Here is a 26754-nt window from a genome sequence, read left to right on the forward strand (position 1 = left end):
ATTAAGACTGACTGACACCTGTTTATTTGACTAAATCCATCCCCAAGTCTGGGTTTCCCCAATGGTCCTACGACGATCTTGGATCGGAAAGATCCCCTGGAGTAGGAAATGGTAACCCACTCCAGTATTCTTGCCTGGAGAATCCCATGGACTGAGGAGCCTGGCAGGCTACAGCCCATGGAGTCGCAAAGAGTTGGACGTGACTGAGCAAACACGGGTGCACCCACAGGTCCCCAAGCCTGTCACTTTCTCCTAAAATGTAAACTAGTTGGGAATAGGGGGAAGAGGGAGAAGGAGGGTAAGAAAATAAGATGTATAAAACCATAGGCTCATGTAAACAAAAAGAAAACTTGTTCCCTTCTCCCCGCTCCAAAAGAAATGCAGTCTCTTTCTAATTACAAGTACAGTATCATCGTCTGCCCATTCCAAAAAAAATACTTAGCCTTGGTCAAACCTGAGAGCCAAAACATAATGAGAGTAAAAAGTTTCCATCTACAGCAGAATACTGGATTACATAAACCATCATCTTACGTGATCCACTCATATACAAATACATTTTATACCATTTATATGCCACACAGTACAAATTGTCATTCAGGTATACAGATCCAGAAGAAAAAGGTCACGGCTAGGCCTTTGTTTTAACATTGTAATATTATGATAATTTTATTACTGCTACAGGTTGTAATTATTTTTAATCATAATAAAACATACCATCACTCTCATTTTCTTATCTTCTCTAGAGTATCAAAGGTAATAGGGAAACACAGGAAACACAATGATTACCAAAAGCACTAAGCAAAGGACAAAAAGTAAACCTAAAGAAACAATGGTTGGTCCACTATTTAGCCATTCAATCAAATATTTTACTGCCTTCTCTATACAGATACTATTCGAAACCAAAAAAAAGTCTGTCTTCATGAAACTACACTGTAGGAACAACGTAAATAAGTAAACAAAACAATATCTGTGCTGCTGCTGCTAAGTCGCTTCAGTTGTGTCCTATTGTGCGACCCCATAGACGGCATCCCACCAGGTTCCCCCGTTCCTGGGATTTTCCAGGCAAGAACACTGGAGTGGGTTGCCATTTCCTTCTCCAATGCATGAAAGTGAAAAGTGAAAATGAAGTCGCTCAGTCATGTCTGACTCGTAGCGACCCCATGGACTGCAGCCTACCCGGCTCCTCTGTCCATGGGATTTTCCAGGCAAGAGTACTGAAGTGGGGTGCCATTGCCTTCTCCGATATCTGTGCTAGAAAGAAAATTAAGCAGGGTAATGGTAATGAAATGAGGTAGGATCCTTCCAGGACCTTTCCATCTGGATAACACTTGAGCCAAAGTCAATAAAGAGCTAATCAAGTGAATTATTTGCGGGAGGAGCACTGCACACAGAGGTAACAGAGATAAGGCAGGATCTCCCAGGACTGAGAGAAAGAGGTGACCAGTGTGCCTGGAGCATAGAGAAGAAGTGAGAGATCCAATGAAGAGAACAACAGAAACAAGCTCCAGAGCACAGAAATAGCTGCACTGTGGGCTGGATATCTATGTCCATTTACTAAGCTTCCATTCCACATGGTTGAGACCATTAACAATGCAAGTGTTTAAGAGAAAACTGCGCCAAGCCCTCACAACAGATAACTGATTATGGATGCACAGGAAGTCCCTGTTTCCATAAGAAACTGGACGGTCTGAAAAACAAAGATGAAGCCAGCATCTGGACTGGAAGCTCAAGAAAACAGAGAGACAAAAGGGAAAGAGGGTCTTGTTTTACAACAATGGGACTAAAAGGCAGAGAAACTTCTCACCCAGCTGAGAAGCTACAAAGGAATTAGAGAACTGTACTTCTCTTAGAGAGCCAGGAGAAAAGATGCCCAAACTTGACTAGAGGAAGTTATCCAGACTGAGTGAGAAGGAACTGAGAAAACAAGAAAGAAATGTCTCTAAAACTTGTAGCATATACCGTTGATGACTTGGTTATCATTCATTTGTCAATGACTGACCAATTACCACATCCTGAGGATCCTGCTAGGTGCCAGGGATACAAAGACTAACCAGAAATCACTACCAGGTCATCATAGCATCACAGCAATCAATTATTAAGTACAAAAGGAAAAATGTGCCTTTACAATGGAGCTGTCTGGCAGATGCCACTTAATCACAAGTGTTTAAACTTAGCATCACCACAAGTGGAACAACCTGACAACCTTGTCAATGCTAAGAAAGGTACATCATCACATATATACTGTTCTTGCCACAAGTGGAAACAGTCAGACAAATCCAAACTGTAGACATTCTCTACAACTGGCTTAAACTCTCCAAAAGTGTCAATGTCACAGAAAAAATAAAAAGACTGACAAAACCAAAGAAACACAACTAAATTCAGTACAGGATCTTTTATTAATTCTTGGCTTTTAAAAAAAAACCAACTATGAAGGACATCACTGGGACAACTGGTGGGATTTAATATGAATGTGGATTGTAAAGGAGATCAGCACTTCTAGGAATCTTGTTAAAAGGCAAATTCTGAATCAGTAGGTCTAGGGTAATATTTAAGAGTCTGCATTTCTCACAAGTTTCCAGGGACGGCAGATATTGGCTCTTGGACCACTCTTTAAAAGGAATCATGTTACTATCTCAAAGTAAAATTTCTTATATATTATAGTTAGTTAAGTAAGGCAATGTCCTTACTCTTAGAAGAGTTACATGCTAAAAAACATAAGGGTGAAATACTTGGTATCTGCAGTTTATTTTCAAATGCCTCAGATAAAAAGCTTATATTCAGTAACGGGAAATCTGAAAAATGTTAACAATTGATGAAACTAGATGAACTGAAGAATCAAGTACTCATTGTATTACTTTTGACTTTTCTGTACATTTGAAGAATTTCAAAAAAAGAAAGTTGAGGGAAATGCTCACAGTCTAGAAAAAAAAACAGTTTATAATACAACAGAAAGTATAAAGTTGTAAAGCGATCCATTGGTGCAAAGAGGAGCACCCAGGAGGGAATCCCCAATGGGCAGAATCATCAATGAGGATACGATGTCCTAGGAGGGAGGGCAGTTGTTTCAGGTTGTGCAAAGGGACCAAAGACCTTTGGCACCTTCCAAGAACCACAGGTGTGAAGGAAAAATACTAGATAGTGAAATGGCAGAAGATAAGGCTGAGGATAAGCAAAACAATTAAGAAGGCATCAGAGATTATCTTAATTTAAAAATACAATTTTACTCTTACTATTTATAATACTTGAGAAATTCTGAAAAGCACCCCCCCCACAAAGAAACACAAAGATAAAAGGCAAACCGCGCCCCCTACAATAACCATATTAAAAATCAAAAGCCAGTGCCATCCTGGCCACCAGCACTTCCCCAGTCTAAAGGCCTTCACACACACACTGGAGAGTTCAACTCCTCAAAACCCACAAGACCAGAGACAAGCATTTTCCTCCTCATCTATTCCCCCTTTGGTTTTCCTCATCTCTACTGACCAAAGCTCTACCAAACTAGGCCCCTAGAAGGAGACTCTAGGCCCCTTTCCTCCTCTTCCTTCCCCTCCTTACACCTTGCACCTCACTTTACTTACCTACCCTGTTCTCAGGAATCTTCTCATTTCCAACCATTATCCAGATAGCCCCAGACAGTTATCATCACCATGGAATCAACTTCCCTCTGAAAAAAACATAGAATTGCTTCCCCAACCAAAGACAGGATGAACCTGAAACTCCAACAAACCAACCTTACTCACACTGGTCTGTCAACCTCATCAGTTGCATGCACTCCAAACTCTTCTCCAGGGAGTGCATGTCTCCAGACCTTTGTGCAACCCCGATCCTCTGCTCAGGGCAAACCTTCAAATTTTTCCATCTTCCTTCAAGGCTCACAGAGATGTCCTCTGCTTCAAAGAGCTGTTCCCTCTTTTCTGGTTCCCCTATCATTTTACAAGTATCTCTATTACAGCACTTGCTGCATAGCATGATAGCAGTGTGTCCATCTCCCATAAAGCTAACAGCTCCTTTGAGCACAGGGACCATGCCTTTTTTGAGCACGGTAACTTTTATCTAACAACATTCTATAAATGATTAACTGAACTGGTTTAACTGTTTTAAGATTTCACCTAGTAACACTGACACATGTGGAAAGAACTAAGAAATCTCTCTCTCCTGTAATACTTTAGCAAAACAGGTACAGATTGCTAATTCTTACCTATCAGTGATATTACCAAAGTTAATGTCACTAGTTTGTACACTTTTTTTTCTTATGGGCACACCACACAGCCTGCAGGATCTTAGTTCCCCTAAGAAGGATCAAACCTGTGCCCCCTACAGTGGAAGTACAGAGTCTTAACCACTGGACAGCCAAGGAAGTACCACTTACTAATTCTTAACATCTTCCCTAGCACCTGTTTTTAAAGTCAGGCTTAATAAATGCACTGTATTTAACTGAACCCTTCTTTGAAACTGCTGTACAGCCAATCCCAAAGAAAGGCAATGCCAAAGAATGCTCAAACTACCGCACAATTGCACTCATCTCACACGCTAGTAAAGTCATGCTCAAAATTCTCCAAGCCAGGCTTCAGCAATATGTGAACCGTGAACTTCCAGATGTTCAAGCAGGTTTTAGAAAAGGCAGAGGCACCAGAGATCAAATTGCCAACATCCGCTGGATCATGGAGAAAGCAAGAGAGTTCCAGAAAAACATCTATTTCTGCTTCATTGACTATGCCAAGGCCTTTGACTGTGTGGATCACAATAAACTGTGGAACATTCTGAAAGAGATTGGGAATACCAGACCACCTGACCTGCCTCTTGAGAAGCCTGTATGCAGGTCAGGAAGCAACAGTTAGAACTGGACATGGAACAACAGACTGGTTCCAAATAGGAAAAGGAGTACGTCAAGGTTGTATATTGTCACCCTGCTTATTTAACTTCTATGCAGAGTACATCATGAGGAACGCTGGGCTGGAAGAAGCACAAGCTGGAATCAGGATTGCCAGGAGAAATATCAATAACCTCAGATATGCAGATGACACCACCCTTATGGCAGAAAGTGAAGAAGAACTCAAAGGCCTCTTGATGAAAGTGTAAGAGGAGAGTGAAAAGGTTGGCTTGAAGCTCAACATTCAGAAAACGAAGATCATGGCATCTGGTCCCATCACTTTATGGGAAATAGATGGGGAAACAGTGGAAACTGTGTCAGACTTTATCTTTTTGGGCTCCAAAATTACTGCGGATGCTGACTGCAGCCATGAAATTAAAAGACGCTTACTCCTTGGAAGGAAAGTTATGACCAGCCTAGATAGCATATTAAAAAGCAGAGACATTACTTTGCCAACAAAGGTCCATCTAGTCAAGGCTATGGTTTTTCCCGTGGTCATGTATGGATGTGAGAGTTGGACTGTGAAGAAGGCTGATCGCCGAAGAATTGATGCTTTTGAACTGTGGTGTTGGAGAAGACTCTTGAGAGTCCCTTGGACTGCAAGGAGATCCAACCAGTCCATTCTAAAGGAGATCAATCCTGGGTGTTCATTGGAAGGACTGATGCTAAAGCTGAAACTCCAATACTTTGGCCACCTCATGCGACGAGTTGACTCACTGGAAAAGACTCTGATGCTGGGAGCGATTGGGGGTAGAAGGAGACGGGGACGACAGAGAATGAGGTGGCTGGATGGCATCACCGACTCGATGGACATGAGTTTGAGTGAATTCCGGGAGTTGGTGATGGACAGGGAGGCCTGGTGTGCTGTGGTTCATGGGGTCGCTAAGAGTCGGACACGACTGAGCGACTGAACTGAACTGAACTCCTTGAAACTGAGATACAGCAAATACAGCCTTAGACCATAACTCAATAAAGATACCTTGAAAATACCACCTTTTCCATTGGTCTTAATGACTCCAAAGAAGTTTAAATTTCTCTCAAGGGTTGCCATATTCCATTTCCTTGAATTGTTTCCTTTCCTCCCAAGGGATCAAGCTCACATTTCACTTTCCCACTTTTGTGCAAAATGACAGGTTTCTAAAGATACACTTCAAAGTCAGTCCAGAGCTTTTCTGAGAACATGATGACCCCAGGTCCAAGGAAGCAAGAAAATGGTAACAGATGATTATAAGAAACCTTTGCCAATTTAGAGATCCCCAGGAACAGAAAATCCTCATGAACACTGACTCATCAGTAATAGTAACTTACCCTTTCAGCTTTGCCTTACTCAGTGCACTATCACTTTTCATAAACCATGATTAACAGTCTAGATTAATACTGAAATATTTAACATAATGATATATTCAATATATCACGAGGGACTAGTTAACAATGCATCTTTGCTTGGAAACAAAGCACATATTGGTGCTGCACAGGGCAAATGGACTATTAGCAAAGGCTCCTATCCTTCATGTAACTTGAAATGGGCCACTGTGAGTTAAGACCACACTTTCAGTTTCAAGAACAGCCTGCACTCTACCCTGGCTAATAAACCAGTACAAGATTATGTAATCTGGTGATTAACCAGGCTTCCAACTTACTCCTCAATTTATGTCTAATACTAACAAAATAAACCAGAGCAATAAAACAATTTCAAAATACAATTGATGATCCACTTGTTTATGACAGTATTTAACAATGAAATCTCAGAACAAGAGAAAGAAAGAAATCCACAGCTCAATATAATGAAGTAGAAGAGTCAAAATGAAGTAATCCAGAAAAGAACTACTCTTTAAATTAGCAATTAAGGAATAACATCTGTTATTTAACATTCCCTGGTGGCTTAGAGGTTAAAGCGTCTGCCTCCAATGAGGGAGACCCGGGTTCGATCCCTGGGTCGGGAAGTTCCCCTGGAGAAGGAAATGGTAACCCACTCCAGTATTCTTGCCTGGAGAATCCCATGGACGGAGAAGCCTGGTAGGCTACAGTCCATGGGGTCGCAAAGAGTCGGACACGACTGAGTGACTGAACAGAACAGCATTTAACATTAAGATTAAATTGGATTAAATTATTTCATCACAAAGATTTAACACAAAAGAGAACCAAAAGAGAAAAAAATGTAACAGAAATGTTATATTTCTGTTACATTTTTTTCTTCAGTAAAGCTCTGGAAGTCTTTTTTCAAAAACTCTTACAGATGAAAATAACTTCCACAATATAATTCCCCTCTTCTTTTTCTACAATGGGAACACTGAATAGACCAGAAATTTTAAAATCTAATCACACTACTCATACAATACTTGTTCCAAACGATCAAATCTTTGCTACAAATATTCAGAAAAATACTCAAAGTTGCCTTTCTAACTGTATTTGCCTTAAATGCACTGCTCCAAACTTGCAGCCAGTGAAAAAGCACAAATTAAATCCCAATCAAAACGGGGCTTGATGACAGTCCATCAACAAGTAAACAGAAATGCATGCTCATTTCAAGCTCCATTAGAAATGGGGTAGGGGGTATGCTTGCACATGGAGAAAGTTTGTTATTATAAAGAAAAAAAAACTAAAGGGGAAAATAATGAACATCTGGAAGCTCCAAGAGAGAAAGGGCAATGCTGAAGTTTCATTTTGAAGCACAGTTATTTCTGCACACTCTGAACTTTCAATAATGGACAAATTTAGTATAGTGCTCTTGCAAGTGAGCAAAAACAGGGTAAATCAAGTCAGATTGTTCACCTCACTACCTTGTTCAGCCCATTCAGCCCAGGCCCACAACATGCAGGGCTGAGTCAACCATCACAATGCACAAGAAACAAACAACATTCCCACCATCTCAATGAAGCAAGCACACTGGTACCTGGGCAAATTTCAGTAACTGTTGCTTTGTAAGACTCTCTACAATGTCTGGTGTATTAAACTTTTTTTCTTAAGAGAAAACAGAAGGTACTAATAAGACTTAAATCCTCCAACACATAAAGTATAACCAAAATTGATTCAAGATTTCTAAGGGTGTGGCTTCACAGTCACTCAAGAGAAAAAACTTAATTGGGCTGGGAAAGCATAAAGGATAATTGATTTCACCTTTTTCATTATTTGTTTTTAAAGATGGTCAAACTTGCAAAATACAGATTTTTTAATGAGTTTATTTTTACCTGTTTTTTTATATGCAGCAAAATTCACTTCAGTTTCCTATTCTACAACTTTTGAAAAACTCACAGTTGTGTAATCACCTCCAAAATCAAGACACAAAACAGTTAAAAGAATTTTATTTTCACAATAGCACACACGAGTTTCAACTACACCAAACAAGATAAATGAACAAAAAATTATTTACTTCAAGATCACATTTGGCATCAACTTACTGTAAAATTACAGTAAACAACGATGTGGTACTGGCATAAAGTACCACATAAAGACCATAAGAGATCAACAGAACAAAATGAAGAACCCAGAAACAAACCCTCTGATAGTCAAATGATTTTCAACAAGGATGTCAAGACCATTCAAAGAGGAAAGGACAGTCTTTTCAATAAGAAGGGCTGAGAAAACTGGAAATCCACATGTAAAACAATCAAGTTAGACTCTTACCTTCTGTAGTATTCAATAATTAACTCAAAATGGATCAAACACCTAAATGTAAGAGCTAAAACTATAAAACTTTAGAAAAAAATCATAGGGCAAAAGTTTTATGATACTGGATTTGGTAATGCTTTCTTGGGTATGACATCAAAGACGCAAGTAACAATAGAAAAAAAACAACAACTGAACTTCATCAACAACACAAGAGAAGACTCTACACATGGACATCACCAGATGATCAACACCGAAATCAGATTGATTATATTCTTTGCAGCCAAAGATAGAGAAGCTGTATACAGTTAGCAAAAACAAGACCAGGAGCTGACTGTGGCTCAGATCATGAACTCCTTATTGCCAAATTCAGACTGAAATTGAAGAAAGTAGGGAAAACCACTAGACCATTCAGATATGACCTAAATCAAATCCCTTATGATTATACAGTGGAAGTGAGAAATAGATTTAAGGGACTAGATCTGATACATAGAGTGCCTGATGAACTCTGGATGGAGGTGGCATTGTACAGGAGACAGGGACCAAGACCATCCCCATGGAAAAGAAATGCAAAAAAGCAAATTGGCTGTCTGAGGAGGCCTTACAAATAGCTGTGAAAAGAAGAGAAGCGAAAAGCAAAGGAGAAAAGGAAAGATATAAGCATCTGAATGCAGAATTCCAAAGAATAGCAAGGAGAGATAAGAAAGCCTTCCTCAGCAATCAATGCAAAGAAATAGAGGAAAACAACAGAATAGGAAAAACAAGAGATCTCTTCAAGAAAATTAGAGATTCCAAGGGAACATTTCATGCAAAGATGGGCTCGATAAAGGACAGAAATGGTAGGGACCCAACAGAAGCAGAAGAATTAAGAAGAGGTGGCAAGAATACACAGAAGAACTGTACAAAAAAGATCTTCACGACCAGGACAGTCACGATAATGTGATCACTGACCTAGAGCCAGACATCTTGGAATGTGAAGTCAAGTGGGCCTTAGAAAGCATCACTACAAACAAAGCTAGTGGAGGTGATGGAATTCCAGTTGAGCTATTTCAAATCTTGAAAGATGATGCTGTGAAAGTGCTGCACTCAATATGCCAGCAAATTTGGAAAACTCAGCAGTGGCCACAGGACTGGAAAAGGTCAGTTTTCATTCCAATCCCAAAGAAAGGCAATGCCAAAGAATGCTCAAACTACCGCACAATTGCACTCATCTCACACGCTAGTAAAGTCATGCTCAAAATTCTCCAAGCCAGGCTTCAGCAATATGTGAACCGTGAACTTCCAGATGTTCAAGCAGGTTTTAGAAAAGGCAGAGGCACCAGAGATCAAATTGCCAACATCCGCTGGATCATGGAGAAAGCAAGAGAGTTCCAGAAAAACATCTATTTCTGCTTCATTGACTATGCCAAGGCCTTTGACTGTGTGGATCACAATAAACTGTGGAACATTCTCAAAGAGATGGGAATACCAGACCACCTGACCTGCCTCTTGAGAAGCCTGTATGCAGGTCAGGAAGCAACAGTTAGAACTGGACATGGAACAACAGACTGGTTCCAAATAGGAAAAGGAGTATGTCAAGGTTGTATATTGTCACCCTGCTTATTTAACTTCTATGCAGAGTACATCATGAGGAACGCTGGGCTGGAAGAAGCACAAGCTGGAATCAGGATTGCCAGGAGAAATATCAATAACCTCAGATATGCAGATGACACCACCCTTATGGCAGAAAGTGAAGAAGAACTCAAAGGCCTCTTGATGAAAGTGTAAGAGGAGAGTGAAAAGGTTGGCTTGAAGCTCAACATTCAGAAAACGAAGATCATGGCATCTGGTCCCATCACTTCATGGGAAATAGATGGAAAAACAGTGGAAACAGTGTCAGACTTTATTTTTTGGGGCTCCAAAATCACTGCAGATGCTGACTGCAGCCATGAAATTAAAAGACGCTTACTCCTTGGAAGGAGAGTTATGACCAACCTAGATAACATATTAAAAAGCAGAGACATTACTTTGCCAACAAAGGTCCATCTAGTCAAGGCTATGGTTTTTCCCGTGGTCATGTATGAATGTGAGAGTTGGACTGTGAAGAAAGCTGATCGCCGAAGAATTGATGCTTTTGAACTGTGGTGTTGGAGAAGACTCTTGAGAGTCCCTTGGACTGCAAGGAGATCCAACCAGTCCATTCTAAAGGAGATCAATCCTGGGTGTTCATTGGAAGGACTGATGCTAAAGCTGAAACTCCAATACTTTGGCCACCTCATGCGACGAGTTGACTCAGTGGAAAAGACTCTGATGCTGGGAAAGGTTGGGGGCGGGAGGAGAAGGGGACGACCGAGAATGAGATGGCTGGATGGCATCACCGACTCTGTGGACATGAGTTTGAGTGAACTCCGGGAGTTGGTGATGGACAGGGAGGCCTGGCGTGCTGTGATTCATGGGGTCGCGGAGAGTCGGACACGACTGAGTGACTGAACTGCACTGAACTGAACTTCATCTAAATAAAAACTGGTATATCAAAGGACACTACCAAGAGTGAAAAGGCAGTCAGACAACAAAAGAAAATACCTGCAAAACATACTTGTGATAAGAGATACTTGTGAAACATACTTGTGAAATCCGGAATATACAGAGAACTAAAACTCAACAACCAAAAAAAAAACTCAGTGATGTGCAAGACCAGACATTTCTCCAGAGATGATATACAAATGGCCAATAAACCCATGAAAAGATACTCAGCATCACTAATCATTTGGGGAATGCACATCAAAACTATGAGATAACCATCTCACATTAATTAGGTTCTAAAGGAGATCAATCCTGGATGTTCATTGGAGGGACTGATGCTAAAGCTGAAACTGCAATACTTTGGCCACCTCATGCGACGAGTTGACTCACTGGAAAAGACTCTGATGCTGGGAAAGGTTGGGGGCGGGAGGAGAAGGGGACGACGGAGAATGAGATGGCTGGATGGCATCACCGACTCTGTGGACATGAGTTTGAGTGTACTCCGGGAGTTGGTGATGGACAGGGAGGCCTGGCGTGCTGTGATTCATGGGGTCGCGGAGAGTCGGACACGACTGAGCGACTGAACTGAACTGAACTGAACTGAACTATCAAAACAACAAAAGAAAACAGGGGGAAAAAAAAGTGTTGGTAAAGATATGGAGAAAAATTAGAACTTCTGTGCCTTACTGGTTGGAATGCGAAATGGTATAGCCACTGTGGAAAAGAGTATGGCAGTACCTCAAAGAGTTAAAAATAAACTTGCCATATAATCCAGCAATTCCACTTCTGAGTATATACCCAAAAGAACTGAAAGCAATGTCTCAGAGATATTTGAACGCATGTTCACAGCAGTATACTATTCACAGCAGAACTATCCAAATGTTCATTAACAATTGAATGGATAAGCTAACTGGAATATACATAAAATAATGTTGCTGTTGTCCTCAATAAGGCAAATATATGATTCCATTTATATGAGGTACCTAGAATAGGCAAACTGATAAAGAAATAAAGTAGAAAAGAGGTTACCAGGAACTGGGAAGAGAGCAGGATGGGGAGTTGCTGCTAAATAAGTAAAAATCCTGTTCAGAATGATGGAAAAGTTCTGAAAACGGATGGGGATGATGTAAACGCACTTAATGCTCAAAAACAGTGAAATGGTAAACTTTACGTTATGTATATTTAATAACTCTGGTTTTTTTAAAAAAACCATTCTTTTAAGAGTAGCAAATCTTTCCCTGGGGAATTCCACTCCTAAGAAGTTTCCCTTAAGATGTTGGGACAGCCAGAAGATTCAGCTGCAAATTAAAGCAGCTCTGGAAGCAAACTAAATGTCCAACAGAGGACTGATTAAAGAAGCTATGTTGGAACAGTAGGGGATCATTAACATGCTGTGTTAACACTGTGAAATTAACATATTTCATCGATTCTAAAGCATACATATTTCACATCTTTAAGTCTCTAAACTTTGGATGTGTTCTAAAATTGATGGTAGTTCCTAGTGTATTTAGTAGTGTTTATTTCTTGTGTGTGGGCTCAGTCATGTCCAAGTCCCTTCGACCCTATGGGCTGTAGCCTGTCAGGCTCCTCTGTCCGTGGGATTTTTCAGGCAAGAATACTGGCGTGAGTTGCCATTTCCTACTCCAGGGCAATCTTCCCAACCTAGGGATAGAATCCACATCTCCTGCGTCTCCAGCATTGGCAGGCGGATTCTTTACCACTGAGCCACCTGGGAAGCCCTTATTGTTTCTCAGTGGTACATAAAATAAAGGTTACTCTTAATGCTATTAATAGGGGAAATGTTCGAGTATGATAAATGGACAAGAGCAAATAAAGTAAAAATCTAGTTTTTATAAAAGTTATAGTCAATACACTCTTAGAAAAAATATCAGAGGATGTACACCAAAATGTTAATAGTGTTTATCTCTAGGTGATAAAAATGAGTGGTGGTTTTATTTAAAAAAAAAAAAAAAAAAGGACGTAGGGACTTCCTTGGTGGTCCAGTGGCTAAGACTCCATGTATCTAATGCAGGGAGCTGGGTTTGATCCCTGGTCAGGGAATGTGCCATATGCTGGATCATGGAGAAAGCAAGAGAGTTTCAGAAAAACATCTATTTCTGCTTCATTGACTATGCCAAAGCCTTTGACTGTGTCGATCACAATAAACTGTGGAACATTTTGAAAGAGATGGGAATCCCAGACCACCTGACCTGCCTCTTGAGAAACCTGTATGCAGGTCAGGAAGCAACTGTTAGAACTGGACATGGAACAACAGACTGGTTCCAAATAGGAAAAGGAGTACGTCAAGGTTGTATATTGTCACCCTGCTTATTTAACTTATATGCAGAGTACATCATGAGGAACGCTGGGTTGGAAGAAGCACAAGCTGGAATCAAGATTGCCGGGAGAAATATCAATAACCTCAGATATGCAGATGACACTACCCTTATGGCAGAAAGTGAAGAGGAACTCAAAAGCCTCTTGATGAAAGTGAAAGAGGAGAGTGAAAAGGTTGGCTTGAAGCTCAACATTCAGAAAACAAAGATCATGGCATCTGGTCCCATCACTTCATGGGAAATAGATGGAAAAACAGTGGAAACAGTGTCAGACTTTATTTTTTTGGGCTCCAAAATCACTGCAGATGCTGATTGCAGCCATGAAATTAAAAGACGCTTGCTCCTTGGAAGGAAAGTTATGACCAACCTTGATAGTATATTAAAAAGCAGAGACATTACTTTGCCAACCAAGGTCCGCCTAGTCAAGGCAATGGTTTTTCCCGTGGTCATGTATGGATGTGAGAGTTGGACTGTGAAGAAGGCTGATCGCCGAAGAATCGATGCTTTTGAACTGTGGTGTTGGAGAAGACTCTTGAGAGTCCCTTATACTGCAAGGAGATCCAACCAGTCCATTCTAAAGGAGATCAATCCTGGATGTTCATTGGAGGGACTGATGCTAAAGCTGAAACTGCAATACTTTGGCCACCTCATGCGACAAGTTGACTCACTGGAAAAGACTCTGATGCTGGGAAAGGTTGGGGGCGGGAGGAGAAGGGGACGACGGAGAATGAGATGGCTGGATGGCATCACCGACTCTGTGGACATGAGTTTGAGTGTACTCCGGCAGTTGGTGATGGACAGGGAGGCCTGGCGTGCTGTGATTCATGGGGTCGCGGAGAGTTGGACATGACTGAGCAACTGAACTGAACTGAACTGAACTGAAAGATCTCGTGTGCCGTAACTAAGGCCAGGCACAGTCAAATAAATAAAAATAAAACGTTTAAAAAAAAATGGATATAAAGCCAAGCTGCCTCCACCCCCATATCAATCTGGCAAATCCTATATATAGCATAAGTATATCTAATCATATTAGACATGAGTCAGATATCACAAAAGACTGAAAAATGCAAAAGAATGTAATGGCCTTGAAGGAACTCATCACAAAGCAAAAGAATTTATGGTCCACAAGAGCCTTTAGGAAAGTAAATCAGCAACTCTGTGCTATGTAAATAACAGCACTCCATAAGTAAAATAATAAATTAGCATTTTATCACATCAGACATTAAAAATAAACATCCTTTATGAAAGTGAAAGTCGCTCAATCCTGTCCAACTCTTTGCAAACCCATGGACTGTAGCCTGCCAGGCTCCTTTGTCCACAGAATTCTCCAGGCTAGAATACTGGAGTGGGTAGCCGTTCCCTTCTCCAGAGGATCTTCCAACCCAGGGATCGAACCTAGGTCTCCTGCACTGCAGACAGATTCTTTACCATCTAAGCCACTAAAGGAAGCCCAAATATCCTTATAAGTTCATCACATTCGTTACATAGATGACAAAGTTCAAACTCTCCAGCTGAGATTCATTAAGATTAAAAACCACTAAAAGCAGTTGACTTTCCTGGTGGCTGAGACAGGAAAGCATCTGCCTACAATGCTGAGACCCGAGTTCGATCCCTGGGTTGGGAAGATCCCCTGGAGAAGGAAATGGCAACACACTCCAGTATTCTTGCCTGGAAAATTCTGTGGACAGAGGGACCTGGTAAGTTACAGTCCATGGGGTTGCAAAGAGTCGGACATGACTGAGTGACTTTCACTAAAAGCAGGTTATCATCATAAATCAGGTAACAGACACATAATCAATGACAAATTAACAACAGAAAATACCCTGTCATACAACTACTGTTTGTTATGACATTTTAAGAATTACATTAAAAAAAAAATTCTCAAGTTTTCCTTCCTCACTATGTGCTTGCTTACTGTAGAGAGGTCACAGTAAAAAAACTTTATCTCCTGTCCTCAAAGAAGTCACAGCTCAGCTGAAGAAGGGGTGCGGGGGAGGGGGGTGGGGGGGGAACACAAGGAAAAGCTCTATGACAATGGAGTTGGCAATGATTTCTTAGAAGACACCAAATGCACGAGGAGGAACAACAACAACAAATGAACTGGACTTGATCAAGATTTAAAACTTTTGAACATTAAAGGACATACCAACAGGGTAAAACTGAGAGAAAATATTTCAAGTCCTGTATCTAATAAGGGATTAACAGCCAGAAGATACTAAGAAATCCTATACCTAAACAACAAAAAACCCAAACAATTAAAATGGGCAAAGGACTTGAACAGAGATTTCTTCCAAGAAAATACACAAATAGCCAATAACCACATGAAAAACACTCAACATCACTAAACATTAGAGAAATACAGATCAAAACCACAATGAAACATCAACTCACATCTATTAGGATGACTTATTAAAAAGTAAATAAATCTTTTTAAAAATTAAAATCAGAAATTAACAAGTGTTGATGAAAATGTGGAGAACATGGAACACTTACACATTACTGTTATGAATATAAAATAACACAGTTACTGTGGAAAACGGTATGGCAGATCCTCAAAAATTTAAGCACAGAATTACCACACCAAATGAACTAGAAATTCCATTTCTGGGTATATATCCAAAAGAGCTGAAAGCAGGAACACAAACACGTATCTGCACACCTGTATTCACAGGCGCATAATCCACAGTGGCCAAAATGTGGAGGCAACCCAAGTGTTCATCAACAGATGACTGGATAATGGAGTATTACTCAACCCTTAAAAAGAAGGATATACTGACAACATGGGTAAAACTTGAAAGCATTATGTTAAGTTAAACAAGCCAGGTATTAATACAGTCAAATTCAGAGAGACAGAAAGTACAATGGAGACTGCCAGTGGGGCAGGGGGAGAGGAAATGGAAAGTTACTGTTTAACGGTTATGGAGCTTTAGTGTAGGACAATGAAAATTTTTTCTGGATAGGGACAGTGACAGTGGTTACACAACAAAGTAATGGCATTTACTTAATGCCACTGAAGTGTACACATAAAGATAATTTAAACGGTACATCTTGTTATGTGTATTTTTAAAAGATAACGAGAATGTCATAATCAGGTGCAAATTTTAGAATTTCCAGTAAGTTAAAGATCACTTTCAACAATGATCAATGTCTCAACAGAAGAGGCATATCAATCAGATGGATAGCATTTGTGTCAGAGAAGGACTGAGCATTCCAGAACAAATGCCTGGCAGATGCAGAGACATATAGCAACAATTCACAAAAGAAGATAAGGCTGAAAAATAAGTTAGGGCCAGGACCTAGAAGGTGTTGAATGCCAATCTAAAGTTCTGACTAGTGCAGCAACAAGACAGCAGTGTATCTCCCCAAAAGAATAATAAGTATCGCTTGTATGTTAAGACTGAATGGTGGAAGAAAGACAGTAAGAAATTCAATTAACTTCAGCAGACACTTATAGAGCAACAATAATGTTCCAAATTCTCAGATTATAAAAACTGAAGGGAGAGGAGGAGTAGGTAGTGACTGCAAAGGGATTTCTGCTGCTGCTGCTGCTAAGTCACTTCAGTCGTGTCCGACTCTGTGTGACCCCATAGACGGAAGCCCACCAGGCTCCCCCGTCTCTAGAGCACTAGTAATTTTGTTTCTTGAGCTGGATGGTGGATATGGTGGTGTTCACTTAATTCATTAAGCTGCTGCTAAGCCACATCAGTCGTGTCTGACCCTGTGCGACCCCATAGACGGCAGCCCGCCAGGCTTCCCTGTCCCTGGGATTCTCCAGGCAAGAACACTGGAGTGGGTTGCCATTTCCTTCTCCAATGCATGAAAGTGAAAAGTGAAAGCGAAGCCACTCCATTGTGTCCAACTCTTAGCGACCCCATGAACTGCAGCCCACCAGGCTCCCCAAAAAAAGTCTCTCACTGTTTCCATTGTTTCCCCATCTATTTGCCATGAAGTGATGGGACCGAATGCCATAATCTTAGTCTTCTCAATGTTGAGCTTTAAGCCAACTTTTTCACTCTCCTCTTTCACTTTCATCAAGAAGCCCCTCAGAAAAATGTATATATAGAAATTACATAAATTTCTAAATATAAATTATATAAAATATAATTTTGCTTTATATAAATATATTAAAATATACATAAATTATAAAACAATTTATCCAGAGAACTACAAGCAGTTCTGATAGTTCAAAAATTCATCTAAACTAGACTGGAAGCAGAGAGAAGGGAAAACAAGAACTTATAAGAGGAAGACAAGATGGAAAGGATTTCATCTGATTATAGCTGGGTGGAAAGGAGTAAGAATAGTCATCATTCACCCAAAATATCAACTTGGTAATCAAGGCCCTCCATAATCTGACTGTTGCTCATCTGTCATAGTTTCACCCACAAGCCAGGTTCCGTAAAGAAAAGACTCTTTCCTCCTTCATTCAATGGGCATCTAATGTTTTCTTTACTCTCCAGGCCAGGTACCATACCAAAGACCAAGGCTCACTTTCTAACAGAAAAGACAAACAGGGCTATCAATAACAAGGTATAGTGTAATGGAGTACACCACCTGGTGGAAGAGATCTGCTACCAAAAAAGAAAGTGCTAGCTTGAAGTCTTGTAATAGGACTAAGAGCTCATCATAAAAATGATGGAATACAAAGGGGGAGGGTGTTCATCACTGAGCAAACAATACAACAACAGTAACATAATCCTAGACTCCATGTCCAATTCATATTTCATATGTTAAGCCTATCTCATTTCTCCAAAATACAGCTCCCTTTATCTCACCACTCTCAGTCCCACCATCTTCCTAGCTCACCTCCTTACTTTCATTTGTACACAAGTCCTGTAAGCACTAACAGAAGTGATCTTAAAAAGGAAATCAGACCATGAAACTCCCTACAAAGGTTTCTTACAACTCTTAGAAGAAAATCCAAACATGTGATCTGAAGTTTCCTGGCAATTTTATGTGAGGCCTTCCCCCCACTCTAAAAGAACTTAAAGCTACACATGTCTTCTCTTAGGTCTCTAAACACATGGGGTTCTTCCCTGTCTCAGGACCTTCAGGCAAGCAGAGATCCCTATTCCCTCTGTCCAGATCTTCATCAGCAAACAAACCACAACCAGGTCTATCCTGTCTCACACTGTCCCTTTCTCAAAGAAATCTCAGGACTCTGCCAGTTACTGCCCATCTCGACATCTGGTTTAGGTCTAAAAAAGAAAAAGGTATATCATTTTGGTCCTCGAGTGTGAGAAGCTTCTTGGGACACCCAAAGAGTTCTCTGGTGCACAAGTGACCCTATGGATCAAGTGAGACTTTCGAATTCAAAAGAGAAGCTTCCACTTTAGCATCAGTGTTGGATTTTTAACCTAAGTTTGATGACAGGAAGACTACGCCAAGAAGTGATTCTCAACTTAGAGGAAGAGGGCACCCCTGATCTCTAAGTCACTGTATGGAATAAGATATTGCTAATGAAAGGAGGGTGACACCCCATCAATGATATAAGGCTTTCGAGATAAGTTGGAAAGAATCCTCGGTAAGAGTGTATAGAACAAGTAAAACCAAAACAAAAACCCAGACTGAAAAACAAGAACCAAGAGTAAAAGGAAAATCAGGAGAGATTTAGATCATAATTCCATGAACTCCTTTGCCCTTTTATGCTTCCTCCCAACCAAACCCTACTCCAGTTCAAAAGCTGTCCTCTCCTGGAAGCATTCTGGTTTTATCCAAACAAAACTTATTAGCCCCCTTTCCATGTCTCCACCAGTTTTTATCATTATTATGATGTCAGACTGACCATTCACAAGCTTCTTATCAATATTATTATGGTAGTAAACCTCATCATTCTTGTACTACACCTGGACTGTGTGGCTCTTTCCTATTTCACTGTGAGGTCCTGGGGTTAGAAATCATTTCTTATTCAATTGTGGGTGCTGAAAGTGGATAAAAAAAATATTTCACTTAGTAAAAGTCAAAAAGAGTAAATAACTGGGCAGAGGCTCTGGATAAATTCTTAACCCTTTCCTCCTGTAAAACAAAATAACATTCTAATTAACTTGATTTATAAATTCATCCTTTCCTAAAGTAGCATACACCTGTAGTGTCTTTAAAAATCACTAAAGAAAATACCCTCTCATCGAAATGCCTATCCTGTTGCAACAATACAATGATGTAATCATTTCCTTCACCATAAACAAGAAAAGTCCTTAACTTAGTTGGGACACCTTACTCTTTTAACACATCTTACTCTATTCTAAATTACTGTAAGTTTTGTCCAAAACACACACACACAATATTACGAAGACGCAGGGGTACATTAACAGGGTGTGAGTCCTGGATCGGAGCCAACTGCCGCCCGCATTATTAGGAAGCCATTCCTGCCAAGCCAAGGTTAAGCATTCAGTCAACATTTTTTCCAACAAGTGTTTCACACACGCAAACTCCTTTAAAAGTTAACAAAAAGAGATTCCAACGCCACTCGTGAAAACTACGACTAATGAGAATTAAGTACTTTAAATTAACCAGCACAGTAAGTCAGAGTAATTTCAAAACAAAGGTTAACTCGGTGCACGCCAAAAGTCCACACACGGGTGTGGCGCCCATTCCCAGCCAGGCTGTGTCAGGGAAAGGGCCACAAACTTTCACATTCGCCCGGGTAGGCAACGCGGGGCTGCCGGCTCTGCCCACGTCGCGTCCTCCTGACCTGGAAGTTTCGGTGGTGGGGGAGGGGTGCGACCACAGATACCACAAACCACACGTACTCCAGAGGAAAACTCAACTCCCGGAACCACCCGCACCTCGAGCAACGCGCAGACTCTTCCCCACAAGCTAGGCGGCCGCGGGGGCCCAGCGCGGGTCTGGCGCGCGCACCGAGCCCACTTGAACAAAGTTTAGACACTGGGAGAAACTTTCCAGAGAGGAAGCGCCGCGGGAGCGCGGGGTCCGCCAGTCTCTCCGCTCTAGCCGCCGCGGCCCCTCAACTTCCCGAAGGCCAGGAAGCGCCGGCCCCGCCCGCCGGGCCAGGACCCAGGCCGGGGGCCCCGCCGGGAAAGCGGGCCGAAGGCCGCACCGGCGCCGGCCTGAAGCCCGATTCCGGGGGAGGTCGCTGAGGTGACCGCGCCCGGCCCGCCCACTCGAGGAGCCCCTCGGACGGCTGGGGAACCCGCACCCGCACGAAGACAATTACCTGCGGCGAGCTGGGCGAGCGCCGGAAGATCACAGAGGCCAGAAGCCGACGGACCGCCGCTTTGTCTCCCACAGTCCTGCTCCGAGGAGGAAATGGGCCGCCCGGCGCCCCCGCCCCCGGAACGCCCCCCGCCCGCGGCCCCCGCCCCGCCCGCCCTTCCTTGCACCTCCCTCCGGCGTGCTCTTCCCAGCTCCTCCCGCTGCCGCCCAGCTTTCCCAGTTCTCTCTCTGAGGGCGAGTCCTCGACCAAAAAGGCTGGCAATGCCACACCCAGACCCCTTAAAGGACCTCTTGCTCTCCGCCCTTCACCTCTGAGTTACTACATCGCAGGCTACTAGTAACCAAAGATGCGAGTGACACCCCTTCCACACCCGAGAGGAAGGAGGAACGCTCACTCCTGGAACAGCCAGCGAGCGGGGGAGAGCAGGTGAGTCACCGCTCTGCGCACAGGTGAGTCTCCGGGCGCGGTCGGCTCAGGCCCCACCCCTTCGCTGGTGCCCCAGGGACCGGGCGAGGCAACGCAGAGTCCCCGGCACGCTCCTCTGAGGAGTGCCACAGGTGTTCCTCGATGACCGGCTTCCGGAAAAAAGTACTCTAGCCCCCGCTCCTAGTTTCACAGCAAGAGAAACTGAGGCCTCGTAGCTTGAGGCGAAGTGTAACTAGAATCCAACTCTCAGGTCAGTTCAGTTCAGTCGCTCAGTCGTGTCCGACTCTTTTCGACCCCATGAATCACAGCATGCCAGGCCTCCCTGTCCAACACCAACTCCCGGAGTTCATTCAAACCCACCTCCATCGAGTCGGTGATGCCATCCAGCCATCTCATTCTCTGTCGTCCCCTTCTTCTCCCGACCAATCCCTCCCAGTATCAGTCTTTTCCCGTGAGTCAACTCTTCGCATGAGGTGGCCAAAGTATTGGAGTTTCAGCTTTAGCATCAGTCCTTCCAATGAACACCCAGGACTGATCTCCTTTAGGATGGACTGGTTGGATCTCCTTGCAGTCCAAGGGACTCTCAAGAGTCTTCTCCAGCACCACAATCCAATGGAAGCCCTCCGAGAAATCACCTAATCCATCTGTCACTTGACAGATGGGGTAACCGAGAGCTACACCACAATTCAAAAGCATCAATTCTTCGGCGATCAGCTTTCTTCACAGTCCAACTCTCACATCCATACATGGCCACTGGAAAAACCATAGCCTTGACTAGACGGACCTTTGTTGGCAAAGTAATGTCTCTGCTTTTTAATATGCTGTCTAGGTTGGTCATAACTTTCCTTCCAAGGAGTAAGAGCCTTTTAATTTCATGGCTGCAATCAGCATCCGCAATAATTTTGGAGCCCAGAAAAATAAAGTCAGCCATTGTTTCCAGTGTTTCCTCATCTATTTCCCATGAAGTGATGGGACCAGATGCATGATCTTAGTTTTCTGAATGTTGAGTTTTAAGCCAACTTTTTCACTCTCCTCTTTCACTTCAGTATTGGTCTATAAATCCAAAATAATGCAAAACGACAATACCCGCAGAGCACTGAACAAGGTGCTAGGGAGATCTGCCTTCAACATTTTACCCTTTACTACTTATATCTCCCTTTCTCAGAAAGGCAAACTCCTGGAAGACAGCAGCTGTGTTTCCTACAGCACCCAGCACAATGCTCATCCCCTAGGCAGTTAATGTCTGTGGGTGAATGTGCCCACTGTAATTCAAAGGATTTGTGCTAGTTCAGAGTTGCTGACAAAAGGCAGTAGGACCATGAAGGGAGAGAAAAACCTTCAAGAGACAGACCTTAACAAGGCCATTTTTGTCCAGCCACATCTCATTCTGTGTCTAGCTTCAGAACTTTTGCTCCTATGGCCTCCTCTGCCTGCAGTGGCTATGGCTTCCCTCCCCCTCCCCCACTATACTTAGCTACCTTAGAACATAGTAGTCAATCAATAAATATTTGAACAAGACACAGAGTTAAAGGATTATGTTCCATAACTTTGTATATTCATCACTTCACTGAAGTACCAGTTACTTAGTTTTGCAAGGTCCCATGTTCAAAAATTGCTAACAATTTCAAGATTCCAACATTGGAGCATTAAACCAATCATGAGGCTTCCCAGGTGGTACAGTGGTAAAGAATTTGCCTGCCAATTCAGAAGACACATGAAATGCGGGTTTGATCCCTGAGTTGGGAAGATCTGCTGAAGGAGGAAATGGCAACCCACTCCAGGATTCTTGCCTGGAAAATTCCATGGACAGAGGAGCCTGGTGGGTTACAGTCCATGGGGTCGCAAAGAGTTGGACACAACTCAGCGTGCGCGCATCAACACACACACAAACACACACACACACGAGAAGCCTTCCTAAGCATAGGGTCCTGGTATAGATTGAATATTTGTTCCCCCTCCCCCAAATTTATGTTGAAAACCTAAAGCAGTTGGTGATGGTATTAGGAGATGGGGCCTCTAGTACGCGATTAGGTCATGAGGGATTTGTACCCTTATAGAAGAGGCCCCAGAGATCTCCCTTGCCCCTTCTGCCATGGGAGAACAGAGCTTTGACTATGAATCAGGAAGCAAGCTCTCCCTACAACATGATGATGCTATAGTCTTGATCTGGGACTTTCCAGTCTCTGGAACTGAGAAATAAATTTGTTATTTATAAGCTACTCATTCTGTGGCATTTTGTTATAGCAGCCCCAAAAGACTAAGTCAGGTCCTAAAGATGAAAGTGTGGATTTGTTTGAGGAAAAGAAGGATCAGGTGACAGAAAAAGGATATGATAAGAGACTTGCAGTGTTCCCTGTAAGCTATGGTGAGTCACTTCCTTACCACTGAGAAACCGTGACAAGCTTACCAGGCGCAACTTGAGCATTCATTAAGTCCAAGGCAACCTGCTATGTGATGGAGCAGCAGCAATGAATAAAACTGACTTTAAAACTGAGATAAAATTGAGACCTGTGTTCTCACAAAACTTGAAATGTAATAGAAGAGACAGATATTAAAACAAGGAAACTACACCAAAAAAAAGGTCATGTGTGAAAATAGGGTAGAGCAACAAGTAGATTTTCTCCTCAACAGTGTCAGACTTTATTTTTTGGGGCTCCAAAATGACTGCAGATGCTGATTGCAGTCAGGAAATTAAAAGACATTTACTCCTTGGAAGGAAAGTTATGACCAACCTAGATAGCATATTAAAAAGCAGAGACATTACTTTGCCAACAAAGGTCCGTCTAGTCAAGGCTATGGTTTTTCCAGTGGCCATGTATGGATGTGAGAGTTGGACTTTCGTGAAGAAAGTTGATCGCCAAAGAATTGATGCTTTTGAACTGTGGTGCTGGAGAAGACTCTTGAGAATCCCTTGGACTTCAAGGAGATCTAACCAGTCCATTCTAAAGGAGATCAGTCCTGGGTGTTCATTGGAAGGACTGATGCTAAAGCTGAAGCTCCAATACTTTGGCAACCTCATGCGAAGAGTTGACTCACTGGAAAAGACTCTGACGCTGGGAGGGATTGGGGGCAGGAGGAGAAGGGGATGACAGAGAATGAGATGGCTGGAAGGCATCACCAACTCTATGGACATGAGTTTGAGTGAACTCTGGGAGTTGGTGATGGACAGGGAGGCCTGGCGTGCTGCGATTCATGGGGTTGCAAAGAGTCAGACACGACTGAGCGACTGAACTGAACAAGTAGATTTAGGGGAAAATTAACCTATTCTGAGGCTTCCAGGTGGTGCTAGCAGTAAAGAACCTGCCTGCCAATGCAAGAAATATAAGAGATGCAGGGTCAATCCAACCTGCGTCTCTTGGAAATGAGTCCAAGATGGTGGAGTAGAAGGACATGTACTCATCTTCTCCTGCAAGAACTCCAAAATTACAACTTGCTGCTGAACAACCATCAACAGGAGAATGGTGGATCCCACCAAAAAAGACACTCCCCATCCAAGGGCAAAGGAGAAGCCCCGGCAAGACCGAAGCGGGGGTGAAATCGCATTTAGAATCAAAACCCATACCTGCCAGAGATGCTCAAAGGGCACAAACAAAACCTTGTGTGCACCAGGAGACCCCACAGAGACTGAGTCAGACCTGCCTTTGAGTGTTTCACTATCTCTTCAGGAGGCATGGGTCCAAATTGCCCTGCCCCAGGGGCAGGGACTCTAGATGCAATAGACCAGGGTGTGGCATAAGCCCTCTTGGAGGAGGTCACCATTCACCCCACCATTGAGCCACCAGAATTTACACAGGACTGTGGAAACAGAATCTTGGAGGGCACAAACAAAACCTTGTGCACACCAGGACCCAGGAGAAAGGAGCAGTGACCCCACAAGAGACTGACCCAGAGTTGCCTGTGAGTGTCCAGGAGTTTCTGGCGGGGGTGTGGGTCAGTGGTGGCATGCTGCAGGCCTGGGGCACTGAGTGCATCTATGGGTGCACAGACCTTTTGAAGTAGGTCGCCATTATCTTCATTACAGGTCAAATAACAGAAAGGAAACACAGCCCCGCCCATCAACAGAAAATTGGATTAAAGATTTACTGAGCATGGCCCAGCCCATCAGAATAAGACCCAGTTTCCTCCATAGTCAGTCTATCCCATCAGGAAGCTTCCATAAGCCTCTTATCCATCAGAGGGCAGAAAGAATGAAAACCACAATCACACAAAACTAACCAAACTGATCACATGGACCACAGCCTTATCTAACTCAATGAAACTATGAGCCATGCCTCGTAGGGCCACCCAAGACTGACGGGCCATGGTGGAGAGTTCTGGCAAAATGTGGTCCACTGGAGAAAGGAATAGCAAACCATTTCAGCATTCTTGCCTTGAGAACCCCATAAATAGTATGAAAAGGCAAAAAGATAGGACACTGAAAGGTGAGCTCCCCAGGTCAGTAGGTGCCCAATATGCCTCTGTAGAAGAGTGGAGAAATAACTCCAGAAAGAATGAAGAAACAGTCAAAGAGAAAACAACGCCTAGTTGTGGATGTGACTGCTGATGGAAGTAAAGTCCAATGCTGTAAAGAACAATATTGCATAAGAACCTGGAATGTTAGGTCCTTGAATCAAGGTAAATTGGATGTGGTCAAACAGAAGATGGCAAGAGTGAACATTCACATTTTAGGAATCAGTGAACTAAAATGGGCTGGAATGGGCAAATTTAATTCAGATGACCATTTTATCTACTACTGTGGGCAAGAAACCCTTAGAAGAAATGGAGTAGCCCTCATAGTCAACAAAAGAGTCCAATACGCAGTACTTGGATTCAGTCTCAAAAATGACAGAATGATCCTTCTGTTCATTTCCAAGGCAAACCATTCAGTATCACAGTAATCTAAGTCTATGCCCCAACCACAAATGCCGAAGAAGCTCAGGTTGAACGGTTCTATGAAGACCTACAAGACCTTCTAGAACTAACACCCCAAAAAAGATGTCCTTTTCATCATAGGGGACTAGAATGTAAAAGTAGGAAGTCAAGAGATTCCTGGAGTAACAGGCAAGTTTGGTCTTGGAGTAAAAACTGAACCAGGGCAAAAGCTAAGAGAAGGCACTGGTCATAGCAAACACTCTCTTCCAACAACACAAGAGAAGACTCTACACATGGTCATCACCAGATGGTCAACATCAAAATCAGGTTGATTATAATCTTTGCAGCTAAAGATGGAGAAGCTCAATACAGTCAGCAAAAACAAAACTGGGAGCTGACTGTGGCTCAGATCATGAATTCCTTATTGCCAAATTCAGACTTAAATTGAAGAAAGTAGGGAAAACCACTAGACTGTTCAGGTATGATCTAAATCAAATCCCTTATGAATATACAGTGGAGGTGATGAATATAGATTCAAGGGATTAGATCTGATAGAGTGCCTGAAGAACTGTGGATGGAGATTCATGACATTGTATAGGAGGCAGGGATCAAGACCATCTCAAAGAAAAAGAAATGCAAAAAGGCAAAATGGTTGTTTGAGGAGGCCTTACAAATAGCTGAGAAAAGAAGAGAAGTTAAAGGCAAAGGAGAAAAGGAAAGATATACCCATTTGAATGCAGAGTTCCAAAGAACAGCAAGGAGAGAAAAGAAAGCCGTCTTCAGTGGTCAATGCAAAGAAACAGAGGAAAACAATAGAATGGGAAAGACTAGAGATCTCTTCAGGAAAATTAAATACTAAAGGAACATTTCATGCAAAGATGGGCACAATAAAGGACAGAAATTGTATGGACTTAACAGAAGCAGAAGAGATTAAGAAGAGGTGGCAAGAATACACAGACTATATAAAAAAGATCTTCATGACCCAGATA

The 26754-nt window shown here is 42.4% G+C and overlaps 1 protein-coding gene across 1 annotated transcript in view; it reads right to left on the reverse strand.

Annotated features, from left to right (window-relative positions):
* The window catches only part of CTNNA1 (catenin alpha 1), a 178687-nt gene extending 158052 nt beyond the window's left edge, over nt 1–20635 (reverse strand). The window contains exon 1 of the mRNA XM_055431247.2: nt 20489–20635. The gene's annotated coding sequence lies outside the window, so the exon portion shown is untranslated. The remainder of the gene's footprint in view (nt 1–20488) is intronic.
* Nucleotides 20636–26754: the final 6119 nt, after the last annotated feature.

The sequence above is a fragment of the Moschus berezovskii genome, chromosome 8 (assembly GCF_049115385.1).
Source record: "Moschus berezovskii isolate FMDL1 chromosome 8, NW_MosBer_1.0, whole genome shotgun sequence".
Classification (NCBI taxonomy): domain Eukaryota; kingdom Metazoa; phylum Chordata; class Mammalia; order Artiodactyla; family Moschidae; genus Moschus; species Moschus berezovskii.